Source organism: Protopterus annectens, chromosome 1.part1 (genome assembly GCF_019279795.1).
Source record: "Protopterus annectens isolate FY-2018-M chromosome 1.part1, PAN1.0, whole genome shotgun sequence".
NCBI lineage: Eukaryota > Metazoa > Chordata > Ceratodontiformes > Protopteridae > Protopterus > Protopterus annectens.
In genome coordinates this window covers 290,249,077-290,263,140 of record NC_056726.1, presented here as the reverse complement: position 1 = coordinate 290,263,140, position 14,064 = coordinate 290,249,077, and positions in this window count along the sequence as shown.

The window sequence follows — 14,064 nt, the reverse complement described above, 5'->3', positions numbered from 1 at the left end:
TAATATTAGAGATCAGCTGTGCAACTACTTGATTAGAAGAGATTTATATATTTTTACATCTGTGTTATTACTGTTTGTAGGAAGAAAGCCATAGCTTGCAGGCATGAAGATTTATTTTGATTTGTATTTTGTTGTTTTACCACTGATTTCAATGCTTGTTTATAGAAAGGGATATATTTTAGACAGGCAAATTCTAGGCATCCCAATGGACCTAGTAAGCTATAAATCCACACAGATTGTAGAGTAGACAGTCCAGAGCTCATCTTAAAATATCCTGTGTTGGTGCACCTACTTGGCAAGAGAAGATTTATTTTGATTTCTATTTCATGTTTTTCACTTTTTCTGGGAAGAAAGGCATAGACTTGTAGACAAGGAGATTTATTTTATTTTATATTTTGTTCCCTCACCACTGATTTTCACTGTTTGTTGTTAGAACGGGATATATTGTAGACAAACTCTAGCTATCCCAAGGGGTCTAGAGAGCTATAAATTCACATGGATTGTAAAGAGGACAGTCCAGAGCTTATCTGAAACAATCCTGTGTTGGTTTGTAATTTAAAAAACAAAAAAAGTCCTGGCAACTATTGAATCCACACACTTGATTTAATAAAAGAAATAAAGTAACTTTTAAGCGCTTTTTGTCTGCTCAATGGCAAACTTCATCAGAAATTACATCTCCACAATGGAAAAACATTTAAATACTCACTTGGACCAAAAAACTCGGGACAATTAATCAATTAACAAAATTAACAGAAACTTTCCAAACAGTATATATATAAACAACCTAATTTGTAAAAATATACTAAAAAACTTATAATATAAATCAATCAAATAAGTTAATACATTACTAACCATTCATATAAAATACAAACTCTAAATAAATTTATATAATGTAATAAAACCTTAAATAATCTATTACCTTTATAAACTCCTAAGTTTAAGGATACTACTTATTGAACATGCCTCATTTAATCCAGGAACATTACATACATCCAGTTTTATTTTCCACTTTAGTTCTAACTCAAGTTTAAGAGTAAAGGGACCTCCTCTAAAATCATGTTTAACACCATCAGTGGCTAAAAATTTAAAGTTATGATTCCTATTCAATAAATATGTTTAGCAAGTGCATTGTCAAGCTTGTTACGGCTTATAGCATACAAGTGTTTATACGTCCTATCTTGGAGTCTACGCTCCGTTTTCCCCACATAGGATGCAGAACACTGTGTACATCTAGCTAAATAGACAATGGCACTTGAATTACAGTTAAACTTTGCTTGTAAACTATATTTATAACCGTTAACTGTGAAATAGTTAGTCACATCTACATGTTTACAAAAGTTACAGTTCTCACATTTATTCATACCTATGATTCTAGGAGGTTTAGAATACTGCTTTTCTAATAGATCTTTCAAATTTCTACCCCGTTTAAATACTATATTTGGGGAATTACCAAATTTACCAAACAGGGCCTGATTACATCTGAACAGCTCCCAATTTTTCTTAATAATATTCATACAAGAAATACTTTGTATACTAAATGTAGTTATAAAACTACAACATAGTAGTTGCCTTTTGGATGACACTTTTTCACTATGTAAAGGTGACTCTAAAGTGTCCAAAATCACTGAACTTTCAAGATCAGGTCTTCTATTGCCCAAAATGGGCTTGAAGGTGTAATTTGCTCGTTTAACTTTTACTTCTATTAGTGCATCCAACAAAGAGTCAGGATACCCACGGTGCAGAAACAATTTTTTCAAAAATGTACATTCCTCTTGAAAATCCTCGTCCTGGGAAATAATACGTGAAGCTCTGACTAATTGGCCTTTTATGACCGACCTTTTCTTATGAAAAGGGTGACAACTAGAAAAGTGTAGAAACGCATTGGAATAGGTATTTTTCCTGAATATTTTTGCTGTATAACAATTCAAAGCTCTATTTTTAATAAGCCAAATAGCTAAATATGAAATGGCTTCCAAATTAAAATTAGACGTAAAACGCAAGAATTCAGTTGAACTATTAAACCTATTCAAAAAATCGCATCCTACCTTTTCGTCACCCTTTAACAAAATAAAAATATCGTCCAGGTATCTAGTGCAGTAAGCTAAGCATTTGGAAACATTTTCATCTTTGAAAACAAATTCAGATTCCCAGTACACCATGACTAGATTAGCTACACTTTCCCCAACAAGGGGAGCCCATAGCTAACCCTACTTTTTGCAAATAGAATTGTTTTTTGAATATAAAAAAGTTGTTAGAACTAGATCTAAAAGTTCTGTCACTAACAATATATCCTGGTATGGGGCATTATGTTTCAACATCATTATAGCTACCCACTCTGTACAAATCTGGTGAGGGATACATGTATTCAGGTCCTTGACGTCAATTGTTATGAAATTGTGGCTATCAACATAATCCAAGGTGTTAATTTTGGTGAGAAATGACCAAGAATCCTTACAGACTTGTTCTTCTAAAGACACATATTTCTGTAACATTGAGTCAATAACCTTGGCGCAGGCATAGGTCGGTGAACCATGGCTATCCACAAGTGGCCTCATAGGTGGATTTATAAGGTCTTTGTGGATTTTGGGTATACTGAATAAGGCTGGGTAAATCGGAAATGATATAATCATATAGTTCAGCAATGCTTGGTCAATATGGCTTTCAATAAACAAGTCGTTAATACATGACTAAGTTATAAGCCTTATTAACTTCAGACTTAGAACTCGGCTGATAAGCTTCATTACTCAATAATGGATTCATTTGATCAATGTAATCACTGATGTCAAACACTACTAATCCTCCTCCTTTATCAGGTTTGCATACCTGAATTTCTTGTGAATGAATGTACTTAATAAATTCACATTCATCACGATGAGCGTCCGACCTACCCTTAGTAGTTATACCGTGTGTCTAAGATCTAATTCACACATTAATTCAAACGTTTGCAGTACCGGGTGAAGTGGAGGATTAAATGTACTAGATGTACGAAACATTTGTGCTACATCTAAATTTGTACTGTTTCCAAAAAGTACCTGGAAATTTAGTTTCCTAGTAAAGGATTTTAACTCTATAATTGTTTTCACAATGACAATCTGGTGTTGAGGTACATAAGTGTAGCCCTTGGCTAGAAAATTCACCAATTCAGAAGAAATTGTACTTGTGGAAAAGTTATATACATTAAAGTCATTATCCTTGTTAGCAATAATAGTAGGACCAGTCCTGGTATATTGTAAGTCATTTTCACAGTCCGGCAAAATAAACAAACTGGAAACATCATTTACACTTGAAAATTTAGAAACAGGAGCTAACACGTGGATAACAGGAAGAAAACCCTGTAGGGGAATTAACTACCTCATACAGGGAGTCTTCCCCATTCATTACTTGTAATTCCTGGTAGATTTAGATTTGTTCTTGTTGCCATACTGGTTCCTCTGTTGCTTCGGCTTGGCACCCGCATAGTTCACTTGCTGAAAAACCTGTTGCCCAGCAGTATTATCATTAGTTTGCTGCCTAATATTGTTACTGTAAAACACACAAGGGCCATTTTGAAGTCTCTCACTCCTAATTTCAGGTGCAACAGGACCAGTGGCCCCAGGATCACTACTAGTAACTGACAACTCCAACTCTATAGTAGAGTTGTTACAAGATGGAGACTGCTGCGCACCACTAGGGAGAACCAAATAATGAGAGTTAAGGCTAGTGTGCAAATTCGTATCCGCTTTTAATTGCCATACTTGAGCAGAAGAAGGTGATGGATAAGCTGCTCCTTGGCTATACGCCTTACAGTCCCAGTCAAGCTTTTTAATTGTGTTGTTTTTAAGTTTAAACATGTGTTGTTCAATGCTAGAAAAAAACTCTACTGTATTCAAATTTGTATCTAGCAAATTCTAAATCATTAAGCACTTTCTTGTCCAATTCAAGCACTGTATTTGAAATATCTTTAACTAAAAAGGAATAATGTTTAATCATTAACTCTAACAGTTCGAACCCTTGGTCGAAAAGTTGAATTAGTTCAGTGTGAAAAGGTGAATCTTTGACTAAACACGTAGGGTATTGTGCTCTCCGCAGACCCTTGGGAATCACCTTCTGCTTTAAACATTCGTTAAAATAGGCAATTTCAAGTTGTGTTTTCTTTAGTTTTAATAAGTAAGCATCAAGTAGTTTTAAATTGTTTACTATATTAGAAGAGTCAGAATTGTAATTACCTCTCATTGCTTGGTCCCCTTTGGTACAAACTTGGCAAAACTTAGTAAATGAAAAGTTGTCCGATATCCAAGCTGCCAACACTGGAATATCACTAGTCTGATTAAGTGGGGGGACCGCTCCTTCTTGTCGCTCATCAGGTACAACTAAATGCATATTACCAAAAGTATTATTCACTTGAGATGGCCCTTGCAGTAGCTGGTTAGACGGTTGATTAACTAATATCCTAGGAGTAACAGGAGACCCTTCAGTGACCCTTTGTGCCGGTGGTGGCGTACTAGCATCCGACTGGTTGCCATCAGTAACAGCTGCCTGCTGTCTACGTTGTTTATCATTTTCGGTAACAGTACCTGGAACAAGTGCACCACCTCCATGACGGTTGCTACCTTCGTGGCTGATGGTAACTGGTTGCAGTGGGTTTGTCAAGTTCAAACCCCCTGGAAACATGTTTTGTAAAGCCCGCTGATTTTGGTCAAGTTGATCGAGTCTCATACAGATGGACTCGATTTTTGTAGACAAAAGTAAAAGAGCGTTGCTATTTAAAACAGAAGTATTTCCATCCGGTACTGAAATCCCGGTTTCCAACAACTCATTCAAAGCTTCTTGTTGTGTGAGTAGACTCTGAGTAGAAGCAGGACCACACGCCATACAAACTGTAAAATAATAAAGAAACACAAGAAACTGATTAAAAAACAAAAAAAGTCCCAGCAACTATTGAATCCACACACTTGATTTAATAAAAGAAATAAAGTAACTTTTAAGCGCTTTTCGTCTGCTCAATGGCAAACTTCATCAGAAATTACATCTCCACAGTGGAAAAACATTTAAATAGTCACTTGGACCAAAAAACTCAGGACAATTAATCAAGTAACAAATAAAATTAACAGAAACTTTCCAAACAGTATATATATAAACAACCTAATTTGTAAAAATATACTAAAAACGTATAATATAATATAAATCAATCAAATAAGTTAATACATTACTAACCATTCATATAAAATACAAACTCTAAATAAATTTATATAATGTAATAAAACCTTAAATAATCTATTACTTTTGTAAACTCCTAAGTTTAGGGATACTACTTATTGAACATGCCTCATTTAATCCAGGAACATTACATGCATCCAGTTTTATTTGCCACTTTAGTTCTAACTCCTCAAGTTTAAGAGTAAAGGGACCTCCTCTAAAATCATGTTTAACACTATCAATGGCTAAAAATTTAAAGTTATGATTCCTATTTAAGTAAATATGTTTAGCAAGTGCATTGTCAAGCTTGTTATGGCTTATAGCATACAAGTGTTCATACATCCTATCTCAGAGTCTACGCTCCGTTTTCCCCACATAGAATGCAGAACACTGTGTGCATCTAGCTAAATAGACAATAGCACTTGAATTACAGTTAAACTTTGCTTGTAAACTATATTTATAACCGTTAACTGTGAAATAGTTAGTCACATCTACATGTTTACAAAAGTTACAGTTCTCACGTTTATTCATACCTATGATTATAGAAGGTTTGGAATACTGCTTTTCTAATAGATCTTTCAAATTTCTACCCCGTTTAAATACTATATTTGGGGAATTACCAAATTTACCAAACAGGGTCTGATTACATCTGAACAGCTCCCAATTTTTCTTAATAATATTCACACACTGAACTTTCAATTGTTTCTGCACTGTGGGTATCCTGAATCTTTGTTGGATGCACTAATAGAAGAAGTAAAAGTTAAAAGAGCAAATTATACCTTCAAGCCCATTTTGGGCAATAGAAGACCTGACCTTGAAAGTTCAGTGATTTTGGACACTTTAGAGTCACCTTTACATAGTGAAAAAGTGTCATCCAAAAGGCAACTACTATGTTGTAGTTTTATAACTACATTTAGTATACAAAGCAGTTCTTGTGTGAATATTATTAAGAAAAATTGGGAGCTGTTCAGATGTAATCAGGCCCTGTTTGGTAAATTTGGTAATTCCCCAAATATGGTATTTAACAGGGTAGAAATTTGAAAGATCTGTTAGAAAAGCAGTATTCCAAACCTTCTAGAATCATAGGTATGAATAAATGTGAGAACTGTAACTTTTCTAAACATGTAGATGTGACTAACTATTTCACAGTTAACGGTTATAAATATAGTTTACAAGCAAAGTTTAACTGTAATTCAAGTGCTATTGTCTATTTAGCTAGATGCAGACAGTGTTTTGCATTCTATGTGGGGAAAACGGAGCATAGACTCCGAGATAGGATGTATGAACACTTGTATGCTATAAGCCGTAACAAGCTTGACAATGCACTTGCTAAACATATTTACTTGAATAGGAATCATAACTTTAAATTTTTAGCCATTGATAGTGTTAAACATGATTTTAGAGGAGGTCCCTTTACTCTTAAACTTGAGGAGTTAGAACTAAAGTGGCAAATAAAACTGGATGCATGTAATGTTCCTGGATTAAATGAGGCATGTTCAATAAGTAGTATCCTTAAACTTAGGAGTTACAAAGGTAATAGATTATTTAAGGTTTTATTACATTATATAAATTTATTTAGAGTTTGTATTTTATATGAATGTTTCGTATTGATTTATATTATATTATTTTTTTTAGTATATTTTTACAAATTAGGTTGTTTTTATATATATATATATATATATATATATATATATATATATATATATATATATATATATATATATACTGTTTGGAAAGTTTCTGTTAATTTTATTTGTTAATTGATTAATTGTCCAGTGTTTTTTGGTCCAAGTGACTATTTAAATGTTTTTCCATTGTGGAGATGTAATTTCTGATGAAGTTTACCATTGAGCAGACGAAAAGCGCTTAAAAGTTACTTTATTTCTTTTATTAAATCAAGTGTGTGGATTCAATGGTTGCCAGGACTTTTTTTGTTTTTTAATCAGTTTCTTGTGTTTCGTTATTATATTATTGGTTTGTAATTTATTGATCTTTACTGTTATAATGAGATACAACTGCAAGTGATAATGAGCAGAAGCTACTACATGCAATGTAAAGGAAATCCAGCAGTGTGATGACTTTAGTGTGCTTAATTTAATATTTAGTCGCATACTGTTTGCGTGACCTTCTCATGGAAATTGACTTTGTTTGAATTCTGTGGTAACTGATTTTGATTATCTTTTTCAGTTAGAATTCTTTATTCATTCATAGCTGAAAATTGATTCCTTAAACGAGGATGCCATTAATGATTTGTAAAAGCCTAAGTACCTTGTACAGTGTACTAAATGCTATGCATAGCTAAAGGTAACACTTGATAGTGGTGACCTGTGTTCCTTGTGACAAAAGATGGATGATTTGTTTGCCATTATTAGTAGTAAATCTAGATATATTGATAACAATTGCGCTTGTACAATTAATACAGCTTGGAAAACTGTTGTTACAGACATGTATTAATGACTGGGCTGATGAGATAAATATTATCAGGCAAAGTGCAAACAGATCATATTTAGGAAAGAAAGTGTCTGTTGTCAGTAAATATCACACATCCCTTATTAAACATGATACTACTGATGGCAACATTGGAATTCAGAATACAAGTATTCAGATATATGATAATTCAGAGTATGTAGAAGAAAATGAAAAAAGAAAAAGACATTTGCAACAAAAAACAAGGAAGAAAAAGAACCTGATTAATGTCAGTAATGTAAAGAGAATATATATATATATATATATATATATATATATATATATATATACACACACACACACACACACACACACACACATCAAAAAGGGAATGGTAACATTGTTCAATCATAAAACATTCAGTCTATAGAAAAAGGCATCATTTTTTTTCCAACAAAGACGATAGAAAAAAAAAACAAAAAAAAAAACAGGCAAGGAGCAGATGAAAATGAAAAAAAAATCAAACCTGAACTTGGAAGGATTGAATACTATTACTAAAAGGCAAACAGAAGAGGAGAAAAAACCCCAAAACTGACAACATGACTCAAGCTTTGGAAGTAGAAAGAAAGCTGGCTGATGAATGTATGCTTGCAAATGTAATAAGCAACAAAAACAGTGAGATTAATATGACTAGTAGTGATAACAATCATTCTTTGTAAAAAACTGATAGAGCAGATATTACTGAATTAGAAAGTGGAGAGTCTTCAGATCTGGTCAGAAATTATATACCTATAATTGGAGATTCAGTTATTACAGGACATGATACTTATATTTGCAGAGAAGATAATGAACATTGGATAGTGTTATGTTTGCTAGAAGCAAAACTACAGGATGTGAGAAACGTCTTTGAATACCTTAATGTAAGGAAGTATGGAGCTGTTTTTATTCATGTTGGTACAAATGATCTCATCTGCAAGGACCGTCTGACTGTTAATAGGGAACTTATAGCCTTCTCAGATAGCTTTTACAAATCACATATAGAAAGGAGAGTCAGGTCATTGTGAATGAAAAGATTTTTTGGGGGATAAATGCTAACATGAAAAATAAAGCCCATTTTTAAAAATGGAGATGTGTAGCGCATCAAAGTCTAATTTTGGGCACACATGTTTAGACAAGATAGCATGTATTTGTCAAGACAAGTGAAGAGAATTTTTGCAGGAATATTACAATGTTTGACTAACACAAGACATAATTTTTGCTAGGTCACAAATTTAACAGTTCACAGAAAGCAACATTTGATGCATCTGTGGTGGTTGTTAATGCTAGGAGCGTTAGTAATAAAGTCTTTATCAGAATATTTGCTACATTCCAACAAGATTGATGTTACAATTTGTGAAACATGGTTAAAGAACAATGACTGGAAAACAGTTCTGTCAGGGTATAAATGTTTTTGCTGTAACAGACATTCTAACATAAACCTGGTGGAGGTGTTATGGTAGGGATTAATAATTATAAGACCTGCAATTATTACATGTTGAATAACACCAATGCTGTAGATTCTGTAAGTATGGCAAAATAGACAGCCCATGAACATATAACAATTGGAGGTATATAGACCACCCAAGTAAAGTGCTGATGACCTAGAGGAAGTCATACATTTCTTGAGGGAAACACAGGAAGGAAGAATAATAGCGGCTGCGGACTTAAAGTTACCACAAACAGACTGGAATAATATTGATTAACAACATTGTTAAAATACCTACTAGGGAGTGGAACTTACTAGACATTTTGTGATCCTACAGAAGAGTGGTATTTCATGTCAAGTTTTCCCATTGTTGATGTGCAGTGATTATGCAGTTAAAAAGGTTAAATTGCTGCCAGATAATTCTGCCAAACTGAAGTCTTTAGAATGCACACAAGACTAATATCAGACAATATGGAAGCAAAGTAGTCACCATGTAAAGCTAATTGGAGTGATGCATTCAGAGGAAAAACTGTAGAAGGAATGTTGCAAGTTTTGAAAGAGAAATTGAATGCAAAAAAAAAATGTTTAAAATTAGGATGTAAGCATACAAGTTCAGAAGGATATACTTTCATAAGAAAAATATACTTGATTAAGATGAGAGACAAAAAATATAAGAAATGGAAAAGAGACTGAAATATAACTTTGAAAACTAAAATAAACAAGCTGCACAGACAAATTAAATACGATTTAAGACACGAACAAGAACATTTTGAAGAAAATATATATAAAGATACTGAGCATAATAGGAAACTATTTTATAGATACATAAGATATGGTAAGAGGAAAGGCATACAAACTGATAAGGTGTGTGTAGATTCTAAAATGTATTCTCAAAGGCAACAAATTATATAGTTTCAAAATTTTATGCGAATCAGTTTAGCTCCACAAAGAAGGTGGTAAATTGTCCTAGGAGCATCTAGGTAACTTCAGATACTGAAATTAAATTAGATTATATTATATTGAAGAACTATGCAAACTGGACCAAAACAAAGTACAGAGATGCAATGTAATTAATAATGATGACGTGAGAATGCTTCGGTATGAACTTACAGTGCCATTATATCTGTTGTTCACAAGGTCATTTAACTATGGGAAGATTCCTCAAGATTGTAGACATGCGCTTATTAAACCTGTCTTTAAAAGAAAGAGGAATAGGATAAACCCAGAGTCATACAAACCGACAAGTTTACTTTCATGCTGTGATAAAATAATGAAGGTTATTTTAGATAACTTATTATCAGAAATGGAAAAGCTGGGGCTTGAAACCATATATCAGCATGCATATGTTGAAAATAAGTGTATAACCACCTGTAACATGATGTTCTATAACAATACAATAACAGCTATAAAAGAAAAATAGTGCTGTAATGTCATTTATATAGACTTAACTTCAGCATATGTGAATCATACACAAAACACTGATTAATAAATTAGAAAAACTAGGTGAAGTAATCTTGATAAGATGCATGGCTTTCAAATAGGACATGCCAATTATTATGTAGCAATTGGACAGGCAAAATTTTAGGTTACAGTCAGGGTGTCCCACAGAGCTCTATCCTAGACCCATGCTTGTTTAGGTTGCTTCTTTTAGATTTATCATTTTCATCTGAGGTCTTCTACAGTCTGTATGCAGATGACTTGAAAATGGGTAAACTGAGTATGTGTTACAGATAGGGCATGTCTGCAAAAGAACTTGACTAAATTGTCCACTTAGGCACAGAACTACGACATAGCTACTTAGGTATTGCAAAATGGAAATGATCCAAATACATTATATAATGCCATGTACATCTGAATCTCAAATTGGGATTCTTGGGTGCATCCCTGTCTATATTCCTTTGTGCAGACATTGAAAATGAAACAAACACAATTGTAATAATAGCAACAGGGTGACCCCACAGTTGTGTTAGTGCTCTGCATAGTCTGTAGGATGAAATGTAACACGTTATGCCATGAGTCAAATAACAGAGTTGATTAAGTTGAACCTTATTTATTTAAAATTTGTTTACTGTGAAAGCCTGACCAGGACAGAGCCCATTTTCAGCAGAGGCCCGGTGAGAAATGTTCCAGACGCATGTCTTTGGAATGTGGGAGGAAACTGGTGCACCCAGAGGAAAACCCAGACGAATGCAGGGAGGATATGTAGACACCACACAGAAGGCACTCTAGCTGTGAATTGAACTGGAGAACCTCTTGCTGTAAGATGACAATACTAATCTCTGCATCACTGATACCACCCTACTATAATAATGTCCTAATATAATCCATAGTTACACTTACTGCTTAAACATTTAATTCCATTCCATCCTTCTCTTCTAACCTCATCACCAAATTGCTTCTTTCTTAGATTTAAATTTTATTACTATGCCCCTCATATACAACTGAAAAAAATATGATCAGATTATAGTTAATGAAACCAAGGTACAGAAGGCTACAAGGCACTTGGTCCAAGCTTAAAAAAGTGATAGGAAGGTTGCCAAGCTTCCTGAGGTAAGCTTTCATAGCATATGTATTTTTTTGTGTTGGCTTACATTGATTCAGTAATGAATGACTTATAGGAATAAGACAAAACGTCTAAAAGATAATTTCATTTAGGTGTCATTTGTTAAAAATGCTTTGAGCTTTATGCTGTAATACAGACCTACATCTAAGATGTTGACACTTTTATAGCTTGTCATTGGTCAATTCAAAGTAGACCATAACTGACACAAGTTTTCTGTATGCTAGTAAATTTGTCAATATGGTTGGTAGTGTACTGATTAAGTTATGTCGCTTTGGCAGTGGTTTACAAGCATTTCTGACAGTGCCAGTGAAAGCAGTGTGACTGACTTACTTTTATTAAGAGCTTTCAGTATGTGGGAGCTGTTTCTAGTGCTTGTAAAATATGTAAATGCACACATACTGTTTAAAATCAGGAGCTTAAAGATGTATGTTATTTCCCTGTGCCTGCACTCGGCAAAGCAGGAAAGTTGCAATGCATGTTTGGTAAAATCAGTTTTAGTGCTTGCAAACACTTTTTGACAGCTGGCTTTAGCACTGAATTCCTAAGCACTCTCAGCTAACTTGAACAAATTATACATATTTCTAGCTGAACAAGATCCAAGTATGAAACTGTAACAGAATATCTAACCCAGTGAAGAAGATATACTGTTGGAGTCTGGGGTGGGGATGCTGCATCAAAAATAAAACATGCATCATTTAAAGGAAGTCTGTCCTGAGCCACACTAATGGCAGAGATGTTGTGCCATCTGTGTCCAATTTTTCCAACAGAAGGACTCTATGTAATGACTAAAAACTCAGTATTAGTTTTAATAATGCTAAGCTGACAAAAATTAATGAAACGATGGGAGGTTGTATGAAGAGTGCAGAGGAATCAACAGAGAAGCAGTCTGATGCTGTCCTTGCTTTGCAAAAAAAAAAAAAAAAAAAAAACTCTTGAGGAGATTTGCACACAAGTTGTGGATAGCCAGGTTCACACTATGCAACTTGTAAACAAGCTGACAGGGCTGGAAGACAAGAGCAAGAAGGATAATACATTTGTCCTTCTTTCTAAAGGAAAGGAAGCAGGAAACCTGTGGAATTTATAAAACCATTGCTAGCCCACCGGGCTGGAATAATGAAGGCAGATGTGGCTGTTAACAGCAACACATATGAGAGCACACATTGTGATAAAATGATAGTGGTTCAGTCAACATGGGACTATTATCTATTCACTGTTACCAGTGTATGCAGATAGTGTCTTGGAAGGTGATCAAACCTAACAAGAGAGGCAAGGTATTTTGCATATCTTTAAAAATTAACCCCTTGGATACTGACAAACAGGAAATTTATTGGCAGATCATGAACATACTAAACTGAGAAAATGTAGGTATAAGGATTGTTGTTATTCCACATTTAAAGTTCATAATAAAAAAGGGAGTGGCCATATTGGTAGCTCAAACTTTTTTTTCTTTGCAAAGGGCTGGCTGTGCTGTACCCCATGTGGGTATGGTTATACAATAATAGTTGGGTGAAAAAAACACTAACAGCCTGTGGTGACATTGCTGTGAATAATGGAAGTCGGACTTTTGACCACTCACAATGGAAAAAAGAAAAGAAAATCTGCTAAGACTTCATTCAGCTGAATGCAGGATAACTGTCTTCAATATCTACTAATACGGACCTGTTGCCTAGACACTGGTGTTTTAACAGTGCTCTTCCAAATATTTCTGTGACTAGAATAGAACACCTGATGTGCAACTGATAGCTAGAAAGACTACTTGAAAGTGGTCCTTAAAATACATATGGTATAGCATAGAAAGTTATGCAGTTGAATAAAAAGATCCTAGTAGAACCTTGGCAAAAGCTTGATGATAGATATGCAGGCCAACAAGCTACAAGAGTTTTAGGTTTGGAGGCAGATAAAGGAAATGGAAAAATAAAGTGCTGAAATTAATAGATACCGCCCTGGAGTTCATAATTAAAGCCTTCCAAGAGAGTGTTTTGACAAGTCACCTAGGTTTAAAAATCTCTGACAGCCTACCTTTGATGGGTCTATATCATTTTATCGAATTGCTATTCAGTGAATAGCAATTCATAGAACCCCTATTTAGCAAATGGCATTTCAGCAAACAACAACATCTTTCGTAGGGTAAGGAAGCACTTGGCCAACACCACAACTTTGCCTTTTTACCCACCATAGTGTGATCTCAGAATTGGTATATACAGTTGGGAGGGTTGATTTTGTTTGGTTTCCATTCTGGTGTGCCTTTGGCAAAGTGCTTCCTTACCCTGGGAAAGATTTCACAGTTCGCTGAAATGCCATTCGCTAAACAGGGGTTCGATGAATTGCTATTTGTTGAATAGAAAATCGATAAAATGATATAGACCCGCCTTTGACATATGAGAGTTTATAGGCTAGTTTGAGAAACTACTCCCTGTGTTTATATTTTCTGTGTTACATGGTACTGTATGTATTT